At 50.5% G+C, this 15,255-nt stretch overlaps 1 protein-coding gene across 2 annotated transcripts in view; it reads left to right on the top strand.

Moving 5' to 3' along the window:
- The first annotated feature begins 314 nt into the window (after positions 1–314).
- LOC113427939 (uncharacterized) overlaps positions 315–15,255 on the top strand; it is a 58,708-nt gene continuing 43,767 nt past the window's right edge. Inside the window, exon 1 of one of the 2 annotated variants that reach the window (XM_087972020.1) lies at positions 315–653. The gene's annotated coding sequence lies outside the window, so the exon portion shown is untranslated. The remainder of the gene's footprint in view (positions 654–15,255) is intronic. The other variant, XM_087972021.1, reaches the window with a different exon arrangement.

Genomic DNA, 15,255 nt, shown 5'->3' with positions numbered 1-15,255 from the left:
AGAAAGGCTCCGTCCATCTCCAGTCTCTCTGGAGGGCTCTGAAGCTGCCTCGCCCCCCACCCCCCAAGCAATTTCCTGGCTCTCCTCCTGCCCTGCGCCGCCCTGGGGCCTCCTCCGTGCAAACTTCTCGCCGGAGCCTCCCCAGGTCCAGTCTTCGGACGCTCCTTTGGGAGGGGGCAACTGCCTTCCTCCCGTGCAACCGGCGGCGCTTCCAGAATCAAGTCCGGGACGGCTGGCTAAGCGTCAAAACGCCTTATTTAGGCAACGTGGGGAGGAGCTGCTCGGGCCGGGACACCCTCCGCTCCTTCCTCTCCCTGGCTAAGAGGGAAGGAAAGTCGGCGGGCGAGGAGAAGCCCCTCCAGTTCCCTCCGTTCTCCCGCGGGGGCCTGCGGTCCAGCTGACGCTCTGCCCCGCATTCCTGCCCGAGGAGATATCCAGGGCCGTCCGGACAGCTGGGACGGGAGATGCTTCTCCCCGGGGCTGGGCTCCTCACCCCCGCTGGGTAGAGGGCCAGGAGGCTGCGGGCGACATGCTGGCGGCCGGAGACCCAACGGCCAGTCCCCAGGATGACTTCCCGGCAGGCAGCTAGCCTGCCCCAAGGGCGCCGCAAGAAGGGGGCGAGAGCCTGGCTTCTCCCGTAGGTGCGGAGCAAGGTAAGGAGCCGGGCCAGGTGGGAGGGGACCTGGGCAACCCCGTCCTCCTTCCTAGAGGAGAAGCCGCTTCTCCCCTCCTCTGCCTGGAGCCGCAGGCGCTGCTGTCCCGCCTGCGCGGCCGCTTTGCCTTCCTTCCTTCCTTCCTCTGCCTTTCGTTTTTCCCAGCTACTTCGGCTCCTCTTCGGTTTATCGCCGGCGCGCTTGTTCCTGGACGGCTCCTGTGCAGGATCCGCCAAAAGCTCCTTCTCTAGGGTCGCCTGGACCTGCAGGCGGGGAGTTTGCGGCCGCTTTCCTACCAGCCCCCCCGCCCCTTTGAGGCTCCCCCTTTTCCCACCCCGTCCTCCGGGTGTCACTTTCCGTGCTGGCTGGGCAGTGAAGGCACAAGAGGCCCCCTCTGTCCTGCACACACAAGATACCTGCACCTACAGGAGTTCCCTGTCACCCCAGAGATGGGGCAGGAAGGCCTTCGCAGGCTCTAGCAAAGAACCGCCTGGTCTCCCGACTGCACAAGCATGTGCCGCCTTGCAAGCATTGGTGCGCTCTTCCCCAGTTGCATGAGGCAGCCCTGCATGGGGGAAATGAATCGGGCGTTTAGGGAATAGGAGCAGGGTTTCTCAACCTGGGCCGCTTGAAGATGTGTGGACTTCAACTCCCAGAATTCCCCCCCCCCACAGCACAGCACGCAGTGGACATAGTGCCAGCTGTGGTGATTAAAAAAAGATGGAGGAAGCTCTCGGGCCAAAGAGTAATGCCAGGGGAGGACCTGGAAGCTGTTCAAGAAGGGAGAAGCGTGTTGTCACACGTGTCTAATGGGGGCTGTCGGACAGCCCTGGATGGGCCTGTCTAGGAACTGGTCTGAGAAAACCCTGAGATGGGCAGTGGGTCATGGCCCGGAGGCCTTTCAGCTCTGCCTGCCGCTCCCAGAGCTCAGGTGTAGGTACAGGCAGACACAGGTATCATGCTGGGGGTTGGGGGAGTAAATATTATCTGGTTGGTCTTCAGTCAATGACAAAATCCTTCGGCAACCGAAAGGGGGGGGTCCCTGCCTCTGGGTGCTGCTACACACCCCTCCCTTCCCCTCTCTTGGCTGCCTTGACCACAGCACAGAAGGGCATTTCCAGATATTTATTTGGGGGGAGGGACTCTTCTGCATTCCTCTTTTGTCAGTAGAAAACCTGTGGAGGGCTGCCGTTTATTTCTCCCAGTGTTCCGTAGCAGTTCTCCACAGAAGAAGTACTGGTGGGTGGGTGGGAATTGGGGTCTGGGAGGCAGCTACTTGGAAGGGACTCGCCCCTCTTGCTAGCAGTGGCCATATCCACACCAACCGCAGAATGCTTGTGCCCCTTTGCATTTCCCCCTCGCTTTGCGTCCTGCATCCACATCTGTGTGAACCTTCTTAGATGTCAGGTGACAAGATGCAATGGCAGTTTCCATATTAGCAACATGCCGGTGATATTAATAGAGGATCAAAGTTTTTCACTTGATGTGTGATTCCCTTTGGGGTTGGGTCAACTTGTGCCTGGACTCTACCATCTGCAGAAGAAGGAATGAGATCTCCCTGCACGACTGAAAAACGTTCTCAGGATTCCCGAGAAGGGCTCCAGCTGTTCTTCCTGCCTAAGAAGCTAGCTTTCTACTGGCAGGAAGACGCCTTTAGAGAGGGAGGGGGAGGCCCTACAGCGGAAGCATTGGTGTTATCCCTTGACTTGTTCCTGGCTTCCTAGCATGTTTGTTAGCATATTTTGAACTCACCCATTCTGAGTCCTGAGCGCTGGGCTGATGACTTCTCTCTAATAGTTTGAAGGGATATATTTCTTTTCTGAAAGAGGAATCCCTTCCCAAACCTGCTCAAGTTCAAAAGTCATCCTTTCCAATCTCCTAGATCCGATGTCCTGGATGTTTCAGGCTGTTTGGGGTGTATGTCGCTTTAGGCAGCTCAGGGACTTTGGGAAGGAGGTCTGGCTTACCAGAAATAAGCAAGTAATCCGTCAAAAGGCTCACGGAAAAGCTGCATCGAGTGGAGTTCTCCTTGTCTGAGAGCAGTTCACGCCAGAGCCACGAAGCTTTGAAGAGAACTTGGAGCAGATCACAGCCTGGTCAACTTGGGAAACCTTTGCCTGCTGTTCTTAGAGACCCAGCTGTAGGGAAGACAAAATCTGGCCAGGGATTTTCCCCCCCCACTGGAAAAGATGGCAGCCATGGCATTTTCCCAGTAGACCCGCTAGGCCGACCAGTCGCCAGGTCTTCCCTGCTTAAAAGAGGCCCACAGCTGCTGAGTGGCCTTGGGTGCAGTCCACAGCAGGCCTGGCAGCCTCCCGGGTCCCACCGTTTTCTTCCCAGAAATCTCTCATCATTTCCAGACCTCACTCTGCCTTCTTGTTTCCACGAAATTGTCCCACCGGGACACTGTAGAGCAGGGGTTCCCAACCTGGGGTGCGAGACGATATTCCAGGGGGTGCGAGAAAAGTCCAGGTAAATAATAGGATATTGGCTATATGTTGGCATTTTTATTTATTATGCAATGGATTAACTTTGTTTTCATTTTAAAGTTAAGTATCGTTGTTTAGTGGCCATCACATACATAGCTGAAAAGATTCAATCCTACCATATATTTAACACGTTCAGTAGTTCCTAAAGTCTAAATTTCAGGGGGTGCGAGGTTCGAGTGAAATTTCTTTAGGGGTGCGGGGCGAAAAAAAGGTTGGGAACCACTGCTGTAGAGGTTCCCACCAGTCTGGACACCTAATATAAGGCTGTCAGAGTTTCAGCTTGCATCTTCTCATTCTTGGGGGTCTTTTTAATATAATGCAAAAATTATCAGGTGACGTGCAACCTTTGCTGTCAGAAGTTTCCCCAGCTTGTTTGGAACTGTAAAAGTTATTGTGGGGGAGGCTGGTTGGTGGGCTTTTATCCATGTATTGGCCAATGGCTAATGGGACAAGAGGACACCTCTTGAAATTATTTATTAACAAAACCATAATATGATAAAATGTTAAAATACTCTACGTTTATAGTATTGTTTGCATGCTTTCTAAGCTACGGGTAGGTTTCAACTAACTATTCATTTGGTGGCCATTCAAAGTTGCGATGGCACTGAAAAGAAGTGACTTACAACCGTTTTTCAGTTCCGATCTTTGCAGCATCTCCATGTCCATGTGACCAAAATTCAGATGGTTGAAAACTGACTCATACTTACGACCGTTACTGTGTCCCAAGGTCACGGGATCCCCTTTTGCAGCCGTCTGACAAGCAGAGTCCGTGGGGAAGCCAGGTTCACTTAACAATTGGGTGAATAACTGATCAGCTGCAATGATTCACTTAACAACGGTGGCAAAAAGGTTCATAAAATGGGACAAAGCTCACTTAACTAGTGTCTCATTTAACAACAAAAATGTTGGGCTCAATGGTGGTCATAATTCGAGGATTTCTTGTGCTCAGAACTTGCAGGGACTGAATGAGAGAGAGGCAAGCAGAGAATGACAGCAGACAAAGAGAGTAGGCCTTCCTCATATTGGGAGGGAGCTCTGACAAGGGAACTTGCCCCACCCCAAATGGCCAGGTGTGCCATTCATGCCTCATTTAATACCCCGGCATACAAATTATTCTATCAACCACGGCAGGCGTGGCAACCCCAAAGTTGCCTTCAACTTTCAAATAACTTCCTCACTTCCTGCTCCAGATTGCCAACTCATGGTCCCCAAACCAATGGACCCCCCTCCCAACCACTGCTCCATCCTGCAGGTCATCAGCACACCTGGTGGAGGCGTGAATCAAGGCTCCCTCAAGGCTCTGAGCCCCCCCCTTCAAAGCTTTCCAAAGAAATCTCGGAATGAAGAAATCACCTTTTCACAGACCAGGCAGGAAGAGGGCCGCCCCAGTGCGCAGACGCTTTATCAGATAAACCACAACTGAAATCTCCCATCAGAGTACCTTTGGGGTGGGGGGTGGGGGGTGGGTTGGAGGTGTGTCTCTGCAGGCACCGTAGCATCCTTGAGCAGAGTCAAGGGAGGGCTGTGTCCATCCTGGAAGTGGAGTGACATTGCATGGGCCCCTACAGCAAAATGTGTCCAACTCAAGGGTCTCTGAGCTCTGAGCTCCTGGGGCTGGGGGCGCATTTGGAATTTTAACAACATATTTTTGAGAGCACTTCCCCAAAAAAGGATTGTCATGGTGAATATGGCCAGCTGTAATACATCCATCTTTGCCCCCACCCCCAGGGTCCAAGTGCCCTAGAAGAGAACAAAGGTAGCTGCGCTGGGACAGTTTGGACAATCCAAAAGTGCTGAACTTTTATAAAACAAAGTGCAGACAGGTCTGGAATAATTTTTTTAATATATAAAAGGTGTTGTACAAAAGTTAACACCCGTTTTAATCATAAGCTGCATTTGTATGTCACCTTGGCTGCGTTACTGAATATAGCCCGTTTCTAAGTTCACACGATGCATAAAATTTGTAACATAACCAAACAAGATAGATTCCCACCAGAAGCTGAGCCAACGAAGCCAAGATGAACTTGAAGAAGGCTGAGTGTCTGTGGCAAATGAAGCCGGTGAGCTTTAGAGTATTTGAGCATCTTGGGTGAGCCTAGAGAATGGGGCTGACATCTGCTCCCCACTTTCTTAACAGTTTTCTTGCCCTACAAAGGAGACCTTTGTTGTCTCCTTGCTCCCAGGTTGGTTGTGAGTTTCAGATTCCCCTTGGTGGTGTGTTTGAGCCATGCTTGATTGTTAGAAGGTGTGTGTGTGTGTGTGTCCTCTTGCTAGTCGTCCTTAGTTCTAATTTGGATCTCTCTTTGATCGGTTTCCATCCATTACTTCTTTGACCTGCCTACAGATGTTTTGGAGAGTAGGTTGACTTCTTTGCGACAGCCTCTTAGATATTGGGAACACCACTATCATGCCACCCTTAGTCCTTCTCTTTGTTAAACTAGACAATCCCAGTTCTTGCAACCGTTCTTCATATGTTTTAACCTCCAGCCCCCTAACCATCTTTGTTGCTCTTCTCTGCACTCTTTCTAGAGCAGGTGTCCAACCTTGGCAACTTTAAGACTTGTGGACTTCAACTCCCAGAATTCCTCAGCCAGCAAAGCTGGCTGAGGAATTCTGGGAGTTGAAGTCCACAAGTCTTAAAGTTGCCAAGGTTGGACACCCTGTTCTAGAGCCTCAACCTCTTTTTTGTATCATGCTGACCAGAACTCTCTGGTTGCAGAGAAGGCCTGGGGGGGAGGGGGGGAGGAGATTTTGGTAATTGGGTTGAAGCCTGGGAAGCCAAGGGGTCTTCCTGACATATAAGGTGGTCTTCCTAATTGCAATCACATCAGCTAGAAGAATTTCCGAATTGGCGGCATTGTCAATGAGAAAGGACCTGTGCGTGTTTCATGCGGACAGAGTGATTCTTCGATTGGATCTGGAAAATGGAAAAAATAACCAGCTGGGCAGAAGGAAAACTGGGCACTCCTGCTGTCTCTTTCCATGAGAATTTCATTGCAATGTTCTTCCACTTTGGGAAAAAAGGCAAAAACAAAGTTCCTTTAGCATCAAAGAAGATGCCTTTCTAACACTGGGAGAAATTGTATCACAGCCCCAACACAATTAATTCCATCCAAGAAGAAACTCTAAGTAGCATATCTAAGGGTCAAGGTACACAAAATGCTATGTGGTTTCTTACATTTCATAACTGGGATTCTTGTCCACCAGAGCAATAAATTAAAAGGCTGTTTTAAGAGGAACTTGAGACACTCTTTGCGTTTTCAGATTGATAAGCTGTTTGGTGTGAAGGCTCACTGTTTGTTGAATGTGGAGCGTTTATCACTTCCCAGAACCTCACTGAGGCCGGGCTCCGTGATTCTATAGGGCCACCGCCTCGTCCTTCTTCATCCTCCTTTCGCCACTCAACAAATAGCATTTGCAGTTTTGATCAGAAGTGTCAGCAGCAGCAGCCTCCTTAAAAAACAGGGACTGCCTACAGCTTTAAGCGAGCGAAGGCCACATGTTTCAAGGAAAGGCTGCTGCTGCTTCCTGTAAATTGTATGCTGGCAAAGGGAGGCGTTCTCTGTTTGAGGCCTTCCGTGGGGAAGCCTTGCCATCGTCTTCCAAGGGCTTTGCGAGCTGTGTGGGATGCTTGCTTTAGATGAAAACGGGGCGGGGGTCGTTGTTGCAAAGAGCGGGCAGAGCTGAGAAAATGGTTTCTGCCTTACTGGAGGGAAACACTGGAGTTTTTAACACCTGGGGCCCGCAGGCCAAAGGGCACGTCTTGATGTGACCACACATTCGCCACAGACACATCATGGAGGATCTGTGCAGATTCCTAAGAATTGGGGGCAGGAAGGGAGCCCTTGTAGGCTGTAGGGACCAGAGAGTTCTCACCTGTGTGGGACCAGAGACAGTAGCATCTCTCTCCAGTTCTTCTCCTACTCAAGAGCAGCTTCAGATCAAGCTGAAGTATATCTCTGGGCAGCTGTGCAGACCACGAGGCGATGCCCAAAGTGTTACGACCACAATTGGCTGCTTCAAAGTTGGGATAAAGGATCAAAGCCGTGTTTCTGAATCGGAAGGAGGGTGCCGAGGAGAAAACCCCCTCCCCGGTCTCCCATCTCTTCAGAAATCCACAAGCACAAGAGACTCACTGTTCTCTTGAGGCTCAAAAAACAGCCTTGCGCTTTCTCCAAAGTTCGCCTAAGAAAGTGGCTTCTGTTTTTTCTACTTTCAGGGTTGAATTCCCCCCCCCATCTCAATTCTCTCTTGATGAAGGTGTTGTGTGCTTGCCTTCTTGGAGACAGATGAGGCTGCTCTTGCTGGTGAGGATTTGTTCTTTCCATCCCTTGGTAGGGGCCCCCCAACTCCCAAGTGGAAATGTCCCCAGGGGGAGGTACGGGCTGAAGTCTCCCCATGGAATTGAATGGAAGTGGAAACAATCGGAGGTCACAGAGAGGGAAAACTGGGCAAGAAAGTGCCCATGCTGGATGCAGGAAGCTGAATTGGGCACCGAGGCAGGGGGTGGCTAACTCACAGGTACACCAGGTAAAAATGGGACTGGTAGGGGAGTCAAAAAAAGTCAAGATGGGGTGCCTGAAACCAGGTCAACAAAGCTCTGGTCTTACAATACACATTAAAAACCAGCCTTGCCTTTCTTGGAATGATTGCAGGTGCCAGCTTGATTTTTTTGACACCCTTTGTGGATGCTCTGGTTCTACAGCCCCAGTTTTACCTAGTCTAGTATCTGAGTTAGAGACCTGTGGATGCCCCTGGGCTGGTTATCTCAGATTCTTTGTCTTGTAGGAACTAGCCATCATTCTGCCAGCTTGTGTGAAGATGGCCATGGCATTCAGTTCCACTCTGATCTATTTCTTTTGGCCATAGATGAAGAGTTGTGCTTGGCTGGCATGTGGTTTAGTGCAGTGATCCCCAACCTTTTTTATGCCGCGGCCCGGTACCGGCATCAGCTGGGCACCACGGCCCGGTACCAGCATCAGATGGGCGCCGCCATCTTTTTGATGAAAAAGTGCTTCCGGTGAGCTTTCTCCGGAAAAGCTCACTGGAAAGGGCGCCGCCATCTTTTTTGATGAAAAAGTGCTCCGGTGAGCTTTCTACCCGGAAAAGCTCACCGAAGCACTTTTTCATCAAAAAGATGGCGGCGCCAGCAAGCCAGCGGCCCGGTAGGACTTATTCCGCGGACCGGTACCGGTCCGCGGACCGTGGTTGGGGACCCCTGGTTTAGTGTGTTGGAAAAAGAACCCCCCCTCCCATCTTCCATGCAGCCAAACCTTGTCACCACAGCAGGGTCTGCCTGATGTTCCACATTGCCCACTTGGGAGCTTGTAATGAGAAGAAAATGCATTCGCAAACTGCGTGCCGTGTCCTTCTGTGTTTTTACCGCTCTCTTGAAGAGCAAGAGTTGTAGTCTGACTTCCTTACACAAAGAAGACTTGCTCGCCCAGTGAAGGCAAGAGCCCTTTGCAAACCTTTTGTTGGAAATAAATAACTCTATAGTGCTGACAAATGTCTGGGAAACTTTGTGAGCTCAAAATAATCTGATCTTCCAAAAACAGACAGGGTGGGGTTACATTTGCATCCAGCATCAAGAGACAGAGAAAACAGGATGTTTTTTTCCCCTATGATAGAACTTATTTGTTCTGTTCCTCACTGAAATGCCGAGCGAGGGCCAGGATTTTGCTTTTGGAGTTGCCAGAAAATGTTTCGAAAAAGAAGAGAGCAAAGCGATTTAAAAAAAAAAAGAAAAAAAGCACAAACCGCGGAGGAAAAAGCAACAGAAAAAGAAACTTTGATTTCTGCAAACTAAGATAGGTGGGGCTATTCTGACCTCTTAGATATGGTGAACTTCAACTCCCATAATCCCCAGCTAGCACGGCCGGGCCAGGTTTTCTGACAGATTATGGGCGTTCAGACTGGAGAAGACTATTTTTGACAATAATTATAGGGGACTTCGGATACATTCAAAATGTTGAGGTTTCCTCATCCTTACGGGAGAGCCATGCTAGCAGAATGGGAGAATGGAAATCGCACTCAATAACCAAGAAAAATAAACAGACCATTTAACTGAGCCCAGTCGGAAAAATCGCCAGCCGCCTCCGGGCAGAAGCGACGATGACGTGTTGTTTTCAATTCCGTCTCGATGCTGTCCTTCAAAGGTGCTGCGACTGGGAAGAAAGGTGTACCGGCAGGAAGGGTCTCACCCAACACGTGCAGCTGGTGGCCCCTGAAGACAAGGCTCACCTGTCAGTCGTGCCTCGGGGACCCCAGAAGCCAATGGCTGCTTTCCACGATCTGCTTCTAGCAGGACGTCACAAGTGACCCTGAGGAAATGTTGTCCATTGAGCATCCATCTCTGCACACATTCGGTTTCTTGGAAACATTCCGTCCCCTTTTGAGCATGAGAGGGACTCCATCGGGGGTGTTCTGGTTTTTCCGTAGGACACCAACTGGACACCAACCCTAAGGACGGCTGGAAAGGAAGTAAAGTCACCTGGGAGCCTGCCTCAGGCCTAAGCAGCATTTCCCTACCTACTAGCACTCCGTTGGGAAGGGTGCCCCTTTCCTGGGCTGGAAATGTTGGTGGAGGGTCATCCCTCCAGGCACCGTGAGGGTCCTGTGCAGTTTCTCCTGGGCCAGAGAGCCGATCCCCCCGGGACACAACTAGGAAGGGGCCTTTCTTTTCCGTTGCTGCTCTCTTGAACATGGTTTTTAAAGTTCTTGTTCAGGTGCTTTCGGCAGCGGGATGGCTTGCCTGCTGAAGTGGTGGGCGCTCCATCACACAGGATTTTAAGAAGAGTTTTGACTCTGTCATGATAGAGGGTCTCCTGGTTGAGTCGAGGGTTGGACTGGAAGGCCTTCCAACTCTGTGGTTCTCTTCTGTTCTGCTTTCACCCTTGCTCTGCTTTGTGTGTCAGCTGAAAGTAGCTTTATGTCCAGGCTCTTAAAGCAGGTTGCAGCACATGGCATCGCTCTTGAAACTCCCTACTTCTCCTCTGATGGACCAAGGAGGGAGGGAGGGAGAAGTGGCTTCTTTACCTGTGCCACCAGGCTGGAGTTTGCATCAACTGCCTCCAGGTATTCTGGCTCTGGGCAGGCTGGCACAGCTTTCCTTCTCCGCTCAGTCCCCCTCCCGGGAATTCTTGCAGTTGCCTATTGGTGGTGAGTGCTGTTTACCGCAGGTTGGGCTCCAGGAGGAAAGACAAATGGCAACAATATACTAGCAGTAGTAATAGTAGTAGTAGCAGCAGCAGCAATAGTAGCCATGAAAACCCAACATTAACATTGAAAGAGGGTAGGAGGAACAATATATACACCCTCTTATCACGTTTTCTCTTGTTCCTTCTTGGAGGGCTAAACCCTAAAGGGGCCTTTGGTGGCAACAGGACTGCAAATGGTCAGATAGCCTCTTTCCCCCAACTCCACCACGGCGTCTTTGAAGACTACGTAGTGCATTGGCAGCGGATAGATGTACGTTGCTTATGAAGCATAGAGGCATTCATGTTCTGCTTTAATGGAAACCAGATGCAGGCTATGCCTGGCCAAAAGTGCCTTCTCCTGCCAAACTGCAGATGAAGTGATTCAATCAGCAGGGAAACGTTGCCAAAACTGAAACTGTGGCCCCGCCACTCTTGGGAGGAGCTCCAGGAGGTCACTGGAGAGGGTGGGGAGGGGGAGGGGGAGACGAGGAAGGGCCATTAAGAAATGGGCGTGGTTTCCAGCAGGGCTGGGGTGGGGGGGAACTTTTGCCAAAGGGAAGGAGTGCTGGATGTTGTTGGGCACCCTTAAGCTCCTATACCCATTTCTGGCTTTGTGCAAGCAGGAATTTTAGCCTGCACAGTGGGGGCTCAGGTGGAGGAGGGGCAGCAGGAGCCCTTGGCATGCCTTCTACAACTGCATCAGGGCAGGGCAGGAGTTTGATCCTTTAGGGCAGGGGTCCCCAACCTTTTTACCAGGGACCAGTTTCAAGCACAAACACTTTCTCAAGGACCGGGGGAGATCGAGTTTGGTGGTTTGCTTGCAGACGTTTCATTACCTGACTAGGTAACATCTGATGTTGTTACCTAGTCGGGTAATAAAACGTCTGCCAGCAAAAACCACCAAGGGAGGAGCGCCGGCCCTGCCTCCCTCAGCCCCATCCCTCAGGTGTCTCCCTCCCTCCTCAGGTGTCTGCCTCGTTCCTCTCTCAGTCGCTCTCTCGCTGCTCCACCAGCCCAGGAAGAAACTGCTTCAAAGAACCGGGGGTGGCTTTCCTGTCGCCGCAGCTCCTCCGAGCGCCCGTTTACCCCCACCCGCCCGCCCTCGCGCAGTTCAACCTAGTGCTGCCGCTCTGCCTGCCTTCGTTTCGGAGCAGCTTCGGCTGATAAAAAGAGGTGAATAGTTATTATTCTCAACCGAAGCTGCTCCCAAACAACCAGACAGGCAGGCAGGCAGAATGGAGCACTGAATTGAAGCACGCGCGGGTGGGCGGGCGGGGTGGGGGTGACCAGGCGCTTCGGAGGAGCTGCGGCGACAGGAAAAGCCACCACCCACCCACCCCCGGCTTCTTTGAAGCAGTTTCTTCCTGGGCTGGTGGAGGAGCGAGAGAGTGACTGAGAGAGGAACGAGGCGGGAGGAAACCGAAGCTGCTGAGCCAGAGAGCAGGACAGGCTTTGGTTGCTTCCTCCCTCCCCTTCTCTCATTTGTGTCCTTGATCCCGATCCCAGCAGCATTCACCGAAGGCGAAGAAAGCCGCCATTTTATTTCTTTTTTTTTCTTTGCGCCCGGTACAGAGTGCTCCACGGACCGGGACCGGTCCGCGGTTGGTTGAGGACCCCTGCTTTAGGGCACCTAATGGACCTTGTAAACTAAACCTAGGCCTAAACCAAACCAAACCACTCATCAACAGTCCTGATCAATTAAGGGTTGTGCAAATGGAAGTCCATGAGGAATCCCCTCCCCCCCCAAAAAACATTTCTTCAAATGTTCCCATTGGCTTCTAAATTCTTAATAGTTCAAAAACTAATTCTATTTTCATGACGTTTGATGCAATGCCAATTTCTTGTCTGTGTTTGGGCCATTCATTCCAAAGTTGTCCATCCCTGTAAATGAAGCAATGGAGCAGAGTGTTTGTTAGCTGGAGAAAATCTGCTTTCCCTCCTGTATCAGCTCTCCGGTGGCAGCCGCTGGCGATGTGATCCAGTGTCTGATGAGGAGCCCCCACCCTGCCCGTCACATTCGGGGGATCCTCTGCCCCATTTAAGCAGGGAGTCTGGTGGGTGACATCCAAACCTAATTTTGGGGTCAGATCAGGTATATTTTCCCCAGAATCTGGATGTTTGACAGTCCAGTTTACTTCCCACTAGGATTTTACATCCGAGTTGCAGCTGCTGTGCCAGCGTCAGTGGGGCGTACCTGGGTTTAAGCCTCCCAAGGAGTAAGACTGGCCTGCCGGAGCGGGTTGCCGATCGTTTTTTATGCCCTCCGAGAAGGGCATCCCGTCATCGTCCGGCTGGTGGCGGCACGTGGATCAGAATGGGAAGCCTGGTCTTGAGGCACCACTTAGGATCTCAGTCTGGCTTCATTGGATAGGTGGCCTACCTAGTAACACATAGAACACTTGCTCCATTCTTATGAATCCACACATTTTAAAACATAAGCTATAACTAATATATAATTTTGGAATGCCTCAAACCGTACAAAGTCGATTATATATTTCTATCATGCGCAGAATTATGAGCTGCTTCTATATAATTTTATTACTACCGTGTATCTCATATAATAAGGCCGGGTCTTATTTTTTTTTGAGCCCCGAAAAAATGGCTAGGTCGTCTTTTCGGGGGTGACTTAATTCCCTCCCCCTTGCATCTTCGGGCGGGCAGGCGGTGACAGTTTGGATGTTGACCTCGGCGTTGGTGGGGCACTTCGTATCGGGGTCAACGCAAGCAGCACCATATCCAGGTGTGCAACAAAAGTACTTCCTAACGGCAAGCTCCCCCACCATTTCCCCCCCATTTCGCATGTTTTAATATAGGCCTTAATTTGGGGGTAGGGGCTTAATTTCATTTCATGCCTATAAAACATGCTGGGACTTCCTATTGGGGGAGGCCGTATTGTTGGAGAAACAGGGTATTGTCCATGCACTCTTTGCCATCTGCTAAATAAATAATAAATGAAGTAGTATATAAGTAATCACTAGAGGCTTTGAAGAAGAGACTGGACACTGAAATAGTATAAGGGTTTCCTGCCTGAGCAGGGGGCTGGACTAGAAGACCTCTGAAGGTCCCTTCCAACAACGACAACGACGACGATGCATTTATTTTGCTTAAGCGTGATAGAATTCATACATCATCCTAAATTATGGCTGGGTTTGGCGGCATGCTAAGCCACAAGCCGCTTTTGCAAGCCCTGTTAACTGCCTCCCCCAACCCCCCCGTATCTTCTCCAGGGATTTGGTGTCTTCCAGTGAGTTTTGGTGTGTGATGCAGAGCCAGCTGGTGGGAAAAGGCTCTTCGGTTCCCTTCCCAGGCTGAACCATCATGGAATGGGGGTGGGGATAAGCAGTGGACACCCCATTTTGCATTCCCACCTGGTGTGACTGCCTGGACAACTCCCTGCAAATTTCTGGGCAAGATTTCAAAAGTAGTTTGCCATTGCTTCACTCCTGGGGCTGAGAGAAAGTGACTGGCCCAAAGTCACCCAGCTAACTTCATGCCTTAAAGCAGGACTAGAACTCGCAATCTCCTAGTTTTCTACTTGATGCCTTCACCCCAACACCAAACTGGCCCTCTTATATGACAGCGGAGTAAATTAGGAGATACCAGGACAACGAAATTACTCCTGTTAACTGAACTGAACTTTGTCTGAATTTAAATGGAAATTGAGTAAATGAGGGTGGAGTTTTCCTCCTGTCTATGAGACCCATTGAAGCTGCCCCACCCACAGCCTTGATTGTTTCCGGGACTAGACAGGCAGGTGTGGGCCAAGAAAGGCACGATGGATTAGGATAATCTCTCTTTATGAATGCAGCATATCATCCTGTCCATGGTTGAATAATGCCGAATCCCTAGAAGACACAAGTTGCACTTCATTCTTCTAGTCATGAAAATGCTACAGCTGAAATTAATTTAAAAGGCAAAGCCATGCTAGCTCAAAATATTTTTTTAACCTGAGTTTGAAAACAAGGTTTTGCTTATTTGGTCTCCTAGTTATCAGGTATCAGCAGAAAGCATGAATTATGGTGACGTGGTTAGAAGCAAGTACAACTGCAAAACTCGCGTTTTGCTGTACAAATCCTTAGAAACTGCGCAAAATTCTTCCCTTTTTGCTAAATTGAGGGACGTCCTTGGGGCATTTCGATCTCTCTTCTGCCTTCCCAAGCCGGTAGGCATTGCACTTGCTCCTCCTCTCACCTTATCCCAGTTTGAGAGTCTGGTCTGGGCAACCACAACTAAGCCCCAAATTCCCCCCCCCCCCCACACTGAACTTCCATGGCTGAAAGTGGACTTGAAGCTGCCACTCCTGGATCCTAATCCAACCCCCTCGATGGAGCCTTGCATTCTGTCCACATCTCAAGCAGTGGATGTGCTAAAATGCTGCTCCTAAAGTCCTTGAGATTCCTGAGCAACCTCAGAGCTTCTTGATGCATCAGCAAAGCTGCTTCCCTGGTAGAACCTTCTTCCCCTTCCCCAACAGTTGTGTGCTTATAGTTTTTGAGCCAAGCTTCCCCATTATAATCCTTTCCCCCTCCCCACACACAATACCCAACGTAGGCAAAGAGCAGCCCTGCAGGAAACCAACATTCTGATCTGGAAGCTTCCTCGAGTAGCGATCTGCCTTTGGGTTATTCTTTCAGAAAGCTTCGAGTATCCGATCCTACCCCTCGATCTTAGCAATGGATGAAAGGGGGAAAGACGCACTGAGAGGAGAGGTGTGGCCGTCAACACTCAGCGGCAGCCAGGGTGCCTGGAGATTTGTGCTCAGAGGAATCAAAAGAGGTTGCTTGAAAGGCACCGAAGGATGCGCTAAGCTCTTCAAAACATCAGATTGGCTTCTCCATGGAAAATGCTCATTCTCCCAACCTCAGCCGGAGGAAATGCTTGGCTTTGTTTGTTTTAAACCACTTCCTTGAATTG

Source organism: Notechis scutatus, chromosome 10 (assembly GCF_049901735.1).
Source record: "Notechis scutatus isolate UNSWTSFEM ecotype Mainland chromosome 10, rNotScu1.2, whole genome shotgun sequence".
NCBI classification, from domain to species: domain Eukaryota; kingdom Metazoa; phylum Chordata; class Lepidosauria; order Squamata; family Elapidae; genus Notechis; species Notechis scutatus.
Note: the sequence above shows the minus strand (reverse complement) of the source record. Positions and strands in the feature narration are given on the sequence as shown.